The sequence below is a fragment of the Myotis lucifugus genome, unplaced genomic scaffold, assembly GCF_000147115.1.
Source record: "Myotis lucifugus unplaced genomic scaffold, Myoluc2.0 scaffold_103, whole genome shotgun sequence".
NCBI lineage: Eukaryota > Metazoa > Chordata > Mammalia > Chiroptera > Vespertilionidae > Myotis > Myotis lucifugus.
The window spans coordinates 1,513,318-1,529,002 of NW_005871151.1; the positions used below are offsets into that span (position 1 = coordinate 1,513,318).

Below are 15,685 nucleotides of genomic sequence, written 5' to 3' on the forward strand. Positions count from 1 at the left end.
CATCCCCCCACCCCTCCATCCCCCCACCCCCAACCCCCCATCTCCCCATCCCTCCATCCCCCCCACCCCCCATCCCTCCGTCCCTCCATCTCTTGGCTCCCACAGTTTACAAAACACAAGAGCCGCAGGGTCACGCCTTGTCCTGGCGCAGCCCCTGCTTTAGCACAGACTCCTCTCCTCTTCTGCCTCGGTTCCCCTTGGTCACCGGGTGAAACTGCTACACCTGTGAGGAATCCAGTTGGAGCCCAGCGGTTCTCACCCCTTTGCCTCTCTGACAATCCCTGCCACGGCACCTCATACGCAGGGGGGCCGAATAGATGAAGAATGAGTGATTTTCTAACATGAGGGCTTGGCACAGTTTGCTGTCGAAGGTCTTTTCCAGTTCTGAGATTTGTTGCTTTGGAAATGTCTGAAAATTTTAACTGGGCTCCTGAGAAAAATGTTACACAACATTTATATTCCACGCTGATACCCCTTTGCTGAGACAGCGACCTCCTGTCCAAACGCATTCGGTTTTCAAGGACATTCCTGTCTCCTCTGAAGTACAGGATCCTGGGGCCTGGTACCGGGGCCACTCCTTTGGTTCATTCACCTCCAATGAAAGCCGTGCAGTTGGGGTGCTATTAATTCCCCAGAAACCACTCGCATCGTCGTATTCCTCGGCTCCGGACATTGAATGGGTTTCTGGTGCACGTTGTATCCAGGCTGAACGCCTCTTGTAAAGGGCCACTTGTGGTCCTCCAGGACCCCCTGCGCCTGCCGGGCTCAGCCCCGCTTCCTCCCCAGCCAGCCAGCTCCTCGCTATCCCTTTCCCATCACATGTGGCACAGCTTCCGAGCCTTTCCTCGACGCCATCGCTCTTCCGAACCTGCTCAGCACCCTGGCTGATCCCCGTCCACGGTCACGTACAAGTGGAGCCCACAGACCTCGTTGTTTTCCAGGGCCAAGGCCAAGCTTTTCGCTTTCGTCTCTCCTTTGGTTCACCACATCTCTTTTGAGGAGCCTTATTCTGTAACATCCTAGCCCTACCCTGGTGACTGGGTATTCTGCAAAGGCTTACACATGTTGATATACTCTGTATTAATGACATTATTCTGCAATCTTGAATTTTCTCTCTCTCCTTGAGTTTCTGGCAAATGCCACGCTGTCATGAGCTGTGATCTTCTGCTTCTTTAGAACCTGCTTGTGGTAGTTTTGCTCATGGAGCCGCTCACACAGACATTTGTTGAATGACAATGGTATTTTCCCAATAGGAGTCCACACAGCAGGGGCAGTGGAGTTCGATAATGACGGTGAACTTTTCCTTTATTTTTTTTTCTTTCCAGCTAGCAAGGATCTGTGAGAGAGGAAAGTACACCACAGTCACGTTGAGATTAATTCTACGGGAAAAGTGTAATGGGTCCCAGGACTTTCCATCTTTCTGTACCTGGGCAAAGGCCGTTACTCTCGATGGCCATTTCTTAGCACTACATTGTGTCACTGGGTGATGCTGCTTGACACACTGGCTGCCTGGGAGGAAGGTGCTCAATAGAGAAAAAAGTTCTGCTTTGGGTCTGATGCAGCCATCAGTCTTTCTGGAGCAGAATCATGGAGCTTAAAACTGGGAAGGTCTTTCAAGGTTACCTTGACCACTTCATTCATCCATCCGTTCACGCATTCAGCAAATATTTATCAGGAAACTGCTGTGCGCGAGGTTTTTCACGAGGCACCAACACGAGGGTCCTAGGAAGCATGGAATCCAATTTGGAGAGTGGGCATCCATCAAACGGGAGCTCACGGGGGCGGGTGTTGTGACCCCACAGTGGAGTGGCCTGTGTGGAAGTCTTATTAAAATTGGTGCATCGCGATGGAGAGCAGGTAGCTCGGCACAGCCAGGTGCCTGGACAACCATGAATAGGCAAGAATGAGTTATGCTGATAGGAAGTTACTGGCGCAACAAAAAGCAGTTTGAATCCTAGAGCGGTCTTGGCATTCTCAATGCCAGTGACTCCATGGGATAAAGTTAGATGGGCCCTGGGTCCCAGTCCCTGTGTCACGCTTTTGAGATCTCCTTCCCTCTAGCAAACCACTGAGACTTCCTGTATTCCCCATGCTCATCGGTGGTATGAAGATGGCAATGACTGTTACATGTGTCCCCCTCAAAATGCGTAGGTTGAAATCCTAGCACTTAGCATCTCAGAAGGCGTCTGTATGTGGAGATAGAGCCTTGAAAGAGACAGTTGAGTAAAATTAGATCATATGAGTGGGTCCTAATCCAGTGTGACTGGTGTCCCTATAGGAAGAGGACATTAGGACACACGTGTGCACACACACACACAAGATGGCCATCTGTACACCAAGGACAAAGGGTTCAGAAGAAACAAACCCACCCAGCCGGCGTGGCCCAGTGGTTGAGCACCAACCTATGAACCAGGAGGTCACAGTTTGATTCCAGTCAGGGCACATGCCTGGGTTGTGGGCTTGATCCCCAGTGTGGGATGTGCAGGAGGCAGCTGATCAATGATTCTCTCATCATTGATGTTTCTATCTCTCTCTCCCTCTCCCTTCTTCTCTGAAATCAATAAAAATCTATATATATAAAAGCCCAGCGACAGGAACAGTGGAACGACCAGTTCGACCCGTGGCTATGACACGGACTGTGGCAGCCAACCAGCCTGATCCGGGCTGGATTGGGGTTGGGGCCAGCCAACTGCCCAAGGCCCCTCCCCCTGCCTGCCCAGCCCCATGGGCCCCTATTGGGGCGGGCAGGCCAGACCCCACCCATGCATGAATTTGTGCACCGGCCTCTAGTATATTTAAAAAAAGAAGAAACAATCCCTGCTGATGCCTTGGTCTTGGACTTTCAGCCTGTAGCACCATGAGAACATACATTTCCATTGCTCAAGCCATGCAAACTGTGGAACTTTATGGCAGCTCTAGCAGCCTCATACGATGACATTCACCTGAAGAGAGCAGTTCACCAGAAGGCAGGCGATGTCATGTCGAGGTGACATGGTGGGGAGTCCTGGCGAGGCCAGGTAAGGCAGGTTCAGGCTGGAGCCTCTGTCAGGTCTCTGCACACACATTAACCAGCACCACCACCGTCCGTGGTGCTCCTTCCGGTAGACAGACTCACTGCCAGGACATGGACTCGCTGCCGGGCGCACAGTAATAACAATTAGATTCCCTTGCCAATGGCAGGTCCACTGGGGTCAGCATCTTCTCTTCGACCTGTGCAAGCTGTTCACGAGACGGCGCCAGGCTCAGCTGAAAGCATTTTTCCTCCTGCAGACCATGTGCTTGGTTCATCTTAGCAAATGACCACAGTTTATGCTGAGGGTCCTAGTGGGGCCACATGTGGGGCTCCGTCCTTCTGAGCACCTCAGGTTTCATGAGCCTGGTCCAGCGTCTGTGCCCCTCTCGGACCCGCTCAGTCCCTCTAGAGCAGCGGTTCTCAACCTGTGGGTCATGACCCCTTTGGCGGTTGAACGACCCTTTCACAGGGGTCGCCTAAGACCATCCTGCATATCAGATATTTACATTACGATTCATAACAGTAGCAACATTACAGTTATGAAGTAGCAACGGAAATAATTTTATGGTTGGGTCACAACATGAGGAACTATATTTAAAGGACCAGAAGGTTGAGAACCACTGCTCTAGGACCTGCTCTGTCCTGCTAAGACCCGCTCAGCCCCTCTGAGGCCCACTCAGGCCCGCTGGCAGGTGTGCACACCTGTGTATTTGATTGGTCTCTGCTTGGTGGTTCTGCAGACCGTCCCAGAGCCAAGTACATGCTGGTTTCCTGGTTTCCATCTGTCTTTCTCCGATGCCCTCTGTGCTGTGGTTTTGCTGGGGGCACTGGTCCCCAGGTCTGCAGGCACTACTCAAGTCACAGTAGCGACATCAGCCCCTTGGGTGTGTGGGTGGCCAGTGGGCAGCAGCCCAATCTGGAAACTAAAAAGAGAAACAGAATCCTCTTCTTTGACTTCCCCAGACTCTTCTGTGTCTTTGCAGGTAGACAAGGCCAAGTGGGGAATTTATGAATCGACACTTTTATTCCCAAAACAGCTTGATTTTTTTAAGAAACGTTCTTTTGATTCCAAAGAACTGGGAGCAGGGAGTGAGTTTGGCTGGGAAGCCAGAGCAGTTGCAGAAAGGAAGGGGGGTGATGCACGGGTGCCTGGCCTCCTGTGTGCCTGGAAAACCTCCGCTGTGCACTGCGAACGTGGCCCTGGACCCCAGTAGGAGGAACCCTGGAACCGTTTCCAGTGGGAACACCGGGAGATGTGCTTTCTGAGTGACAGTGAAACGAGTCTCCGGCAGCCCCGCTCGGCTGCCTGAATTCTGGATAAGGTGCTGGGTGCTCTTCGCACTCCTGTATTTCCCTGGTGGTCACGCAGCAAAGCTGTGGGGCGCTTGTGCAGAGGGCAGGGGTGCTCCCAGGAGGTCCCTCTTTAGGACTTGGCAGAAGGATGGCCCGGAACAGGCACAGCAGCCGGTGTCAGGACATTGAGGAAGGGAAGTGGCACATGGGGTGGCCTTTCCCCCTCATTTCTTTTTTTTTGTTGATCCTCACCCAAGGATACTTTTCCATTGATTTTTAGAGAGAGCGGAAGGGATGGAAGGACAGACAGAGGAGGGAAACCTCGATGTGAGAGAGACACATCGATCGGTTGCCTCCCGCATGAGCCCAGACTGGGGCCAGGGATCATTCCTGCAACCGAGGTACGTGCCCTTGACTGGAATCGAACCCGCAGCCCTTCAGTTCACAGGCCGATGCTCTGTCTACTGAGCCAAGCCAGCCAGGGCCCCATTTCTCTGTTTGGCATGACATCATTCAGCTGGACAGGCTGGTGAGCCTGTTCGGGATTCCGGGAGATGACAGCGTTCTTACTGGTGATGGAGGGCATGCTTGCTCTCTCAGACCTCTGTGAGTCTGCAGGAGTCCCAGCAGGCGGGATGGTGTGGGGGCCGGAAGCATCTGAGGTGGTAGCTGTCTCGGGCCGGGGAAGGCAGTCCAGTCCCGGGCGCATGGCCAGGAAGAGGACAAGGTGGTAGGTTAGTTGTGCAAAAACCTGGCAGCTGGCTATCTCGACTTGTTTTGCTAAATCATTTTCTCCCTTTAAAGCTATGCAGTCTTTACTAGGCTCTCCCTTGCCTCCTCCAGGGGGCATCTGAAGTCACATCAAGTTATTTGTTTAGTAATGTATCCGCCATGGCGAGGCCGGGACTGGCTTTCCCAGGTCACACACTGAGCTGTTGGCAGGGCTGGGACTTGAACCTGAGGCTCCTTTCCCCTTATCTGGACCTACTTCTGCTTTCTAGTTGGCTCGCCTCTTCAAGCGCAGGGTGTCCCTGAGAGGGAGCCGACCCTTCCTTCCCTGGCTGTGATGAGAAGGCCCCTCTGAGCCATGGGAGGCATCTGCCGGGAGGGATCACACTGGGATGCGCTGATCCTGTGATCCACATTTGCTGTGATGGAAAGCAGCCCTCAGAAGAGAAAGGCATGCATTTGTATGCAGCCCATCCGACGGCGTGGAGATAAACACAGCACCGCTCCAGCTGCACCCCGCCAGCACAGTGCCGGGAAGGCGGACCCACAGGGAATGCTGATTTCCTCACCGTCTTCTTTAGAAACCCCCTCCCCGCTGCCCACGGGTTTCGTTAGCGTCAGGGGCAGCCTAGCGCTGCAGTGAGATGCTTAGGTTCTGGAGGCAGCCCTGTGTTCAAATCCATTTATTGATGGACACATTTTCCATTTGTGATCCTTGGAGCTCTTGGGGAAGTCACTTTTATGAGCTTCATTCCTTTCATCTATGAACTGGGTGTCTTGATGCCCACTGCATAGACTTCTAGAGTTAATACGGGAATGTAAAGCAATTTGCTCAGTGGCTGGCGCATGTGAAGCATTCAGGGGCAGGTGTCACTGGCTTCGTCAGCGGCAGCATCCTCGCTGTGGGTGTCTCGCTGACTTGGATGGATGTGGGATAAAATGCCCAGTCCAGAACCTGGCCTATGATTATCTTTATTTTTTTTTGTTAATCCTCACCCGAGGATATTTCTCCATTGATTTTTAGAGAGAGTAGAAGGAAGGAGGAGAGACAGAAAGAAAGAAACATTGATGTGAGAGAGACACATTGGGGGTAGGGATTGAGCCTGCAACAAGGTACACGCCCTTGACCAGAATCGAACCCGGGACCCTTTAGCCCACAGGCCTACACTCTATCCACTGGGCAAAAACCAGCTAGGGCATTTTCATTTATCTATGTATATAGAAGCCTAAGCAACCATCAGACTGTCCAACTGGTAGCTATGACGTGCAATGACCACCAGGGGTCAGACGCTCAACGCAGGACCTGCTGAGCTGTGGTGACTTGGCAGCTGCAGCTCTCAGGTGACACACCCGGAACCAGAGAGGAGGGAGTCTGATTCCGGGTGTGTCACCCGAGAACCGCCCTCTTGAAATCTGGGATCCCTTGGGGGATGTTGGAGAGCCGGTTTCGGCCCTATCCCTGCAGGCCCTGCACGAATCTGTGCATGGGCCTCTAGTATTTAATAAAAAAAGCTGTTGCTGTGGATGGGGATAACTCAAAGATCAGAGCAGTCCAGCAGATACACCAGAACTGGGAGAGACCGGGTCTTAGATTCTTTTCCCTGCCCTGTCTCAAAGTCACCGTCTTGCCTTGGCATGATGTCACTCTCCTCATCTGTGCAGCAGGGCTGACTGAGCATTGCGTGATGCTGAAGGGAGACCACAGAAAGTCTCCGTTCAGTTAATGGCGGTTGGATCTGCGTTGCGGGAGTAAGCTGCCTGTTGTACATCTTACCCTTTGACTCCGTGATTCTAGTTTTAGGAATGTGCTGTCCCCGAATACAGACTCCCAAAGAAAAGGGGAGAGTGAGACCTGTGGGAGTGGTTCATTAGCAGTGCTGTTTAAAATAGTCCTAAATTTAATGGAAAAATATCCTTGGATGAGGATTAATCAAAAAAATAAAAATATAGCCCCAAATTGACAACTCATCTCAGGTCTTCAGGCAGTTTGGTGTTTCAGTACCACAGCGCCCCCTGTGGCCATGAGGAGCATCAGGTGCATGATTCCAACCCTTGGGAGGTCCCATTTGGGAGGGAGCTGAATGATGGGGACAGTTTGGTATTTCAGTACCACAGCGCCCCCTGTGGCCATGAGGAGCATCAGGTGCATGATTCCAACCCTTGGGAGGTCCCATTTGGGAGGGAGCTGAATGATGGGGACAGTTTGGTGTTTCAGTACCACAGCGCCCCCTGTGGCCGTGGGGAGTGTCAGGTGCATGATGCCAGCCTGTGGGAGGTCCCATTTGGGAGGGAGCTGAGTGATGATGGGAAGGCAGCAATCTACTGTTTTCCCTGAGGCCCAGAGAGGGCTAGTGGTTACTGAAACCAGTTCTTCAGGCCACTGAGCACCCCTTCCTGCAGGTCCCCTGCTTTGGCCACAGCCAAGGCCCTGCCCTGGAACCTCTGCAGTGCCTGGCTGGTGGCCTCAGGGGTCTGGTGGCTGTGCCAGAGCAAACTGGACTTGCTCAGATCCAGGGCTGCTTAAATGCCACTAAGCGGTTCCTTTGGCAGCAAGTGACAGTGGGCAAAGGGCAGAGCTGGCAGAGGCCCTGGAGAGGAGGCATGGGGGGAGGGGGCGCGGGATGTGATGTGTGGTGGGTAGGAAGGGCAGGGACCTGGAGGCTGGGACAATTTGATATTTAAAGGCCTTTCTGTGTGGACAGAGACTGGGCAGCCGTCTGGGCGCATAGGTGGTAGCTTATCTCCTTGCCCGGGTTTCCCTGATGGGCCCCCGTGCCTTAAGGCAGCTGTGATCGGGAAATGGGGTTGGGTCCCTCGAGACTCGGAGTCCCCCTAGGACCTAGAGTTCTGTCCAGAAGCGTTCTTCCTCTGAGGACCCTTAGGGGTCTCAACAAGGGACTGTTCAGAGCTTTTGGCTCGGAGTGAGGTGCCTAACCCTTCTTGGAGGTGAGGTGGGGTGGGGATGAGCGTTCATTTGAGTGTGACCCTCTTAGGAATACAGCAATCATCTGGCCAGGATTTGGGGGGGGGTGTAAACTCCCAATTTCTAGCACAGTACAGCTTTCCACACAGGCATACTTGTGCCTGCTAACAGCTCTGCAAATATAGGTGATGCATTTTTTTAAAAAAATATATTTTATTGATTTTTTACAGAGAGGAAGGGAGAGAGATAGAGAGCTAGAAACATCGATGAGAGAGAAACATCAATCAGCTGCCTCCTGCACATCTCCTACTGGGGATGTGCCCACAACCCAGGCACATGCCCTTGACCGGAATCGAACCCGGGACCCCTCAGTCCGCAGGCCGACGCTCTATCCACTGAGCCAAACCGGTCTCGGCAGGTGATGCATTTTGGAAAACATTAGCCTGGAATGTGGAGGGCTGGAAACAGAGTTAACCTACCCCAGTAGGTTTATCCTTCTTTTCATAAAGTCATTATAGCCTGTGATAAAAGAAATGAGAGTCCATAAAATGGGAAATTAGACATGTGGTAATTCCTAGGATTTAAGATCTAAGGATCTGATCATTCAGTGCTTTATAGGGGGCAGTCTTATTCCACCATCCCTCTGCCTAATGTCCCACAGCAGCTGCCCACGTTGAGGATAAAATGGGAACTCGGCCTGGTGCACACACTCTTTCACGATTCCACTGCCTCCTCAGTCAGTTTCATTTTTCTGGCATTTTCACTCAACATTCTTGAAAGTGCACCTCAAACAACCAACATGAATTAGTTTCTTGTTGCTGCTATAACCAATTACCACCAACTTAGCTGCTTAAACGAATGCAGAAGTATTTGTTTGCACTTGTAGTGGTCAGAAGTCCATTGTCAGTCTCTGAGCTGGGATCAGGGTGTCCGCAGGGCTGGCTCCTTCAGTTGGTCCCCTGTATTCCTTGGCTTTTGGCCTCTTCCTTTATCTGCAAAGGGCATCGCTTCAATCTCTGCTTCCTTCATCACACTGACTCTTCCTCTGATGTTAACTTGTTCTGCATCTCTCTTAGAAGGGTCTTATGATTACACCGGGCTCAGCCAGATCACCGTCCAAGATAATCTCCTGGTCTCAGCGCCTTTAGTCATACCTACCAAGTCTCATTTGCCATTAATAAAACATTCACAAATTCGAGGAATTAGCACATGGGCATCTTTGGGGGACCATTACTCAGCCTACCCCAGTGTAGTTCTCTGCTCTTCGTACCTATGGCCTGCACCTCGGAGGACTGGCTGATGGGTGCCCAGGAAAGCGGGGGCCAGGGCAGTAACCATGGAGACATCCCAGGGGGAAGCCCCGTGTGCTGATTTCCATGCAGCCTTGTGGGCGTGGAATTGCATTTCCTCCTGGGAACGGAGGCCCCCTGGGCTTCAGCCTGTCAGGTCCCATGTTTTCCCGTCCCTTCAGCTGTATTCATTCCCTCTTTGCTGCGCTGTACCAGATCGGCCTAAGTGAAAGCCAATAGGCAATTTCCCATTAACATTTATATTGCTTTTCCTTTGTTTCTTGGCGAGGCTCTGAAGACCAGAACGGCTGCGGAAAATCTTCTTCCATCTAAATAATGTCCCTGTTGGGGACTGGATCCCGGCTTTTTGCTGGGCTGTGGAGAAGAGTGGGTGTGGCAGACTCATGAGCCCAGAAAAAGTTAAGGCACAGAATTCAATCCAGAAACTGCAATTTGGATTCGGTAAACGCAGACTGAATTCCGTGTCTGCTACGCTGGGTCTTCTCTATGACCTAGTGTTTACTAAGTGGTTATTACGTGCCAAGCATTCTTCCAAATGCTTTGATTTTATCACCTCTTTGACTTCTTGGAACTGCCCTGTGAAATGTAGTTCCCATTATTATTTTTTTAAAATATATTTTACTGATTTTTTTTTAACAGAGAGGAAGGAAGAGGGATAGAGAGTTAGAAACATAGATGAGAGAAACATTGATCAGCTGCCTCCTGCACACCCCCCACTGGGGATGTGCCCGCAACCGAGGTACATGCCCTTGACCAGAATCGAACCTGGGACCCTTCAGTCCGCAGGCCGACGCTCTATCCACTGAGCCAAACCGGTTAGGGCTACAGTTCCCATTATTATTCAAGTTTTACAGAAAGAGAAACTGAGGCAGGGAGGGGTTGCTTAGCACATCCAAGGTAGTGAGTGGCATGGGCCCCAGATCGGGTTGCTGTACCACCTTGCTGATGGGGAAGACCCGGTGTCGGCCCCCAGATGTGCATGGTCCAGCGGTGGCGCCTGAACTGGCCTGCACTGCAGGGTGAGTGGAAGAGCCGCAGGGCGTCAGAGGGTGTGGAGGGCATCCCAGGCAGAGGGAATGACAAAGAAATGCAAACATTTTGTTCTCACGCATGTTCTTAAAGTAGAACATGAACTTGCAGCTCCTCCTTTGAAGAACTTAGTGCAGAGGGAGACTTGGTGTGGAAGAAAGAATGGATCTGGGTTTTGATCCCAGCTCTGTGATAATTAGCCGTGGGACTCTACTGGAGTTCTTGTACACCTGCCAGAACGCGTGAATATAAACAGGAAAGGATGTGGCCCATATTAGGTGCCTTACCAAATCCCAGGAGCAGCTGGAGGCGCGGGCTCTAGGCTGAGCTGCGAGGAGCAGTTCTCCGAGCCACATTGAACCTGCCCACCCAGGAACCTGGGTGGGAAGCCACCGGGTCACCTCCTCCCGGGAGGACCACATGTGTCCGTGGGAGCCAAGGCAGCGGGATGGGCGCCTTATTTGATGCTCATGAAGTTCGGGACTAGACTCGGGGATCTAACGACAGATGCCTCGGGAGGAAGCACGCCCCTCGCCATGTTTGCCAGAAAAGCGTAGAAGCAGCGGAGAGGTGTTTCACCCCCTGCTGTTCATTTCTGCCTCTCATCTCACACAGGAGTGTGGGCCCGGAGGGAATCGCTTTCCCAGCAGGCGTCCTGCATGTGGAGGCATTTCGGAAATGTCTCCGTGGCTCTCCACGTACGCAGGGGAAAGATAAAACAATCCTGTTGTAAATGGGAGGGGATCGGGGGATGCAACGGTTTCTGCATTTCACTCAAATTGTTCAGACGTCGCCCCGGTAGATTTTGATAAGTTGTGCGTGTATATTGCCATATTCAGAGCAGCCACGTAAAAAGCCGCGGACAGAGCTACACTAAAAAGCACTCTCCGGGAATCAAAGTGGAATTCTGAAAATGGTCAAGGACCCTGCAGGAAGGCAAGGGCACCCCAGTGAGAGGCCCCCGGCAAGCCCGCCAGCAGGGCTGAAGTGAAGAGGACTGACAGCGACAGATGTTGGTGAGGTTGGGCGCAGCTGAAATGCTCACGCGACGTTCGTATAAAAGGGATTGTCCACCTCGCAAAGAAGCCCGACAGTTTCTTATAGAACTAAACAGACACCTATTCCCCGACCCTTCAGTTCCAATTGTAGTCATTGCCCGGTGTTCCTCAGCGAGAGAGTGGGTACGCACATTGTGATATATTCATATCAAAGACTGTCACTCCCTGAGCAATAAAGAGAAAGAGACAACTGATACCAGCTACAACACGGACGGGGCCCAGAAGTGATATGCTGTTGAAAGGCTTCCCAAAGATTGTATTCTTGTGATTCCTAAAAGATGAAGTTTGGAGACAGGAAAAACCAGTTTATAATGGGAATAAATCAGAAGAATGGGCGCCTGTGGAGCGGGCAGGTGGAGAGTGACGGAAGGTGTTTGAGTGAATTACATCTTCACCCCAGAATGTTCCTCATCTTGAAAGGGGTTATACAGAAGGTCCTCAAATAATGTTGTTTTGTTAAAATGTTGATAAGATTAAAAAAAAAAAAAGATCGAGTCCTGGTCAGGGCTACTGTCTGGATAGAGTTTGCATGTTTTCCACATGGCTGCATGGTCTGGGGACTCTATTTCCTCCCATACACCAAAGAGGCGCATGTCAGGTGAATCGATGTGTCTAAGTTGTCCCTGTCTGGGTGAGTGTGTGTGTGTGACCCTGACATGGAAAGGCATCCTGTCCAAGGCTGGGTCCCACCTGGTGTCCTGAGCTACAAGGAGAGGCTCTGACCACCTGTGACCCTGAACTGGGGTGAGCAGGTTGGGAAATAATTGTCTCATGTGTTTTTATGACCCTTTCTTAAATGTATGTCGCTCACATTTATTTCAGTGCTCAATATTGAAAATTATTTTTATCTTTATTTAGGAGTCTGGGGATATTTATGTGACCAGAAATAGGTTGTAGGAACTTAACTCTCGTTTATTATATTAATGAGCTGAGGGTCAAACTGGTATCATTATGCAACGTTTCATTTAAAGTCCCAGTTTCCAAGCCCGTGGGGACCACGGTAAGTGAGGACTTACTGGACAGATGTACACACGTGTCAGAACTCCTGCAACAGTCTGTGTATTTTATCGCATGTACCTTTTACCTCAGGATAAAGAAAAAGGTAAACTTCATTGAACCCCAGTTCACGTTAAACATACTGAAGTGCCCAGAGACCGATGTGCCGATGACAGATGACAAACTTACTGTTTTGAAATGCATTAAAAATAAATGGGTCATTGGATGGATAGAAGGAGAGGAATCTATGAGAAAGCAAGTAAGGTAAGATATTAATGTAGGAAGTAGGTATGGGAATATGTGTTCCCTGTACAATTCTCTCATCTTTGTGGTATGTTTGAAAATTTTCTTAAGAAAATATAAGGGCAAAAAATTTTTCATTTTATATTATGGGATGTCTGGTCCTTTCCCCTTAGCCGCTGGTTGGTAAGAAAGTTGCTCTAGTTATCCCGGGTCACTGCTATATTGGGACAAGGTGATTTCTGCTGAACCGGAGGGAGAGCACAGAGAACTCGGGTAACTGGACTGGCTGGGTATGGGGTACAGCCTGGAGAGAGCACCCATCCCCAGTCCACAGCAGGTGCTCAATCCGTCTATTTCTCTTACTCTCTCAGGATAACCCCACCCTCTGATTTCTTGAATGTCCCCATCCTGTCCCTCAGCCCAGAGCCAGTGCCAGCCATGCAAAGGCAAGGACACAAAGCTTAGTTGATTTTGTAGGTAACACAGCGGCCGCACGGTTTGAGGGGGAAGAGGTAGCTCCCCACTACCACCTCACCACATCCCTGGATCAGTAGGTACCAGGTGAGTAAACATCCTTCCCAGTATGTCAGTGATGGCTCCTTCTCCTGCCCTTTCCGGTGCTCTGGCCACCGTCTCGCAGGCTCACGAGAGGCGCACATGGCCTGTCGCAGGGACCCTCGCTGGCACCGAGGCGCTGGTGCTGAGCAAACAGAGGTCTTTTCAGCGTTTGGAAGGCAGACTGCTTCAGGGTCACCCCTCACTCAGACATCACTGCCTAAGATGGAGGTTCCAGTCTCCCCAGGTTTTCAGTCTGTTTATAAAACGGTGGACAGTATCTAAAATATGTCAGCCCATCCACATGTCTTGAAAACTTGACCTCACCAGTGAGAGCTCTTTTCAAACATTCCCTGTGCCATTGAACAAGCCGCCATGTCCCTGAGGAAACCCCATTCCTAAATCCTCTGGATGAAGGCATTGATAACACACCCCCAACAGCAAGCTTCTGCTTTGACCTTTTCCTAGTAGAACACCCGTTTGTTTAATTGTCACAAAATATGCATCATGTAAAATTCACCCCTTAATCATGTATAACCGCATGCTTCCGTGGCCGTAAGTACATTCACGGTGTGTGTCATCCTCACACCCATTTCCGGGACTGTTTCATCGCCTCCGACAGAAGCTCTGTTCCCGTGAACCAGGAACTCCCTGCCCCCTCCCAGCTCCTGCTAACCTCTCTTCTCTTTCTGTTTCTATGAACTTGCCCTTTCTCGGCACCTCACAGATGTGGGATCGTATGATATTTGTTCTTTGGTGTCCTGTTTATTTACCCGGCATAATATCTTTAAGGTTCATCCATGTTGCAGCCTGTGTCCCAAATTTCCTTCTTAAGCCTGAATAATACTCCGTTGTATGTACCACATTTTGTTCATCTATTCATCTGTGGATGAACATTTGGGTTTTTCTACCTTTTAGTGATTGTGGATAAATGCCACTGCCTCGTGTGTGTGTGTGTGTGTGTGTGTGTGTGTGTGTGTGTGTGTGTGTGTGGTTTTGTTTTGTTTTTAATGCCAAACTTCATAGATTGTACATATCTCAACAGCACATTTAGGGGGTGATATTTATATAGGGGAAATTTATACTTACATTGCAATCAATATAATACTTTTAACAAAGTAATGTATTGTGATAAGTATTAAGTTACCGACCAGATACAATAGGTAGAAAATCAGAAATAGGCCCTAGCAGGTTTTGCTCAGTGTATAGAGCGTCGGCCTGACGACTGAAGGGTCGCAGGTTCAATTCTGGTTAAGGGCACGTACCTCGGTTGCAGGATCAATCACCGGCCCTGGTCAGGACACATGCGAGAGGCAACCAATCTCACTCTCTCTCATATAGATGTTTTTTTCTTTCTCTCTGTCTCTCCCCCTCCCTTCCACTCTTTCTAAAAAAGCAATGGGAAACATACCCTCAGGTGAGGATTAACAACAACAACAAGTCGGAATTAGGACTAGAGATGTTGAGAATCCCGCAGGCCGCAACAAGACGGGGCGTGGTCCTGGGGTGCTGCGGGCACTGGGAAAGGCAGGCTGTTGCGTGCACAACTGTTTGCCAGCAGCCGCTTGTCTAATTTCCTGATCAAGAAGCGGCGCTTTAAGCATTTTACATCCTAACAAGAGCCCTTGTCACTCCTGTGCAGGTGTTTTATGTTTATGATGTCTTTGTTTCCTTTTCGGAAATTGATTGGGAGGAGGGAGTTGGCTTAACATGCAGTGCATTATAAGTTTTAATTATAATGTAATTATAAATTTTCCTGTTTAAAAAATAATGAGAAATGGGTTCTGGGCTAGCTTTTTGGCATCAAGCATTTTATTTTTATGAATGAATTGTTGAAATAACACAGGTGTGTTGAGAAGATGAAATGTGGGTATCGAGGGAAGAAGCGATTTTCTTTCCCCCCCCCCCCCCCGCCCCCTTCCCTCCCCTGGCCTCCCCCCCCCCCTGTTCTTGGAGCTGCCTAGAGAAGAGTAAGCATCACCCCCACCCCCACCTCAAGCCGTGGCTCCTCCTGGTGCCTTAGGGGTCTCCCCATGTCTCCGTGTCAGAACCATGGAAGGGATGGGCCCCGAGAGTAAGAGGCGGCTAATTGTTGACGAAAGTCTTGCCTTTGCAAATGCTTGATAGACATCAGCGGGGATGGGCCAGGCATGCTGGGAAATCAGGAGAGAGGAATGGGGCTTAGCCCATGTTCTTGTCCATGTCTGTGTGGAGGCGTATGGACGTGAGCTGAGAGCCATGTCTGTTGCTCGCTGCTGACTGGCCTCCTCTGGGCCCGTGAAGAGCCATATTCCAGCCTTGGGCTCATAAGCCTTCTTCCTGAGCCCTCAGTTATCGCTGGTGAGAAATGAGTCCCCGGGTACCGCCTCGTCCCAGACTCAGCCATGGGATTCCCTCTGCGATCATGTCATGTGCGTGGCTTGTAGTATTAGGGAGACAACATATCTATTTTCAATCCCCTACTTCCTCCCACCTTTTATTTTAAAATACATTTTTTATTGATTTCAGAGAGGAAGGGAGCAGGAGAGAGATAGAA

At 50.6% G+C, this 15,685-nt stretch overlaps 1 protein-coding gene and 1 non-coding gene across 2 annotated transcripts in view; both read left to right on the plus strand.

Moving 5' to 3' along the window:
• Positions 1-15,685, plus strand: part of LARGE1 (LARGE xylosyl- and glucuronyltransferase 1) — a 305,112-nt gene that overhangs the window by 30,290 nt on the left and 259,137 nt on the right.
• LOC111826808 lies at positions 7,461-7,597 on the plus strand. Its single transcript, XR_002830228.1, has one exon. It is a non-coding gene; the product is annotated as a small nucleolar RNA SNORA76 (small nucleolar RNA).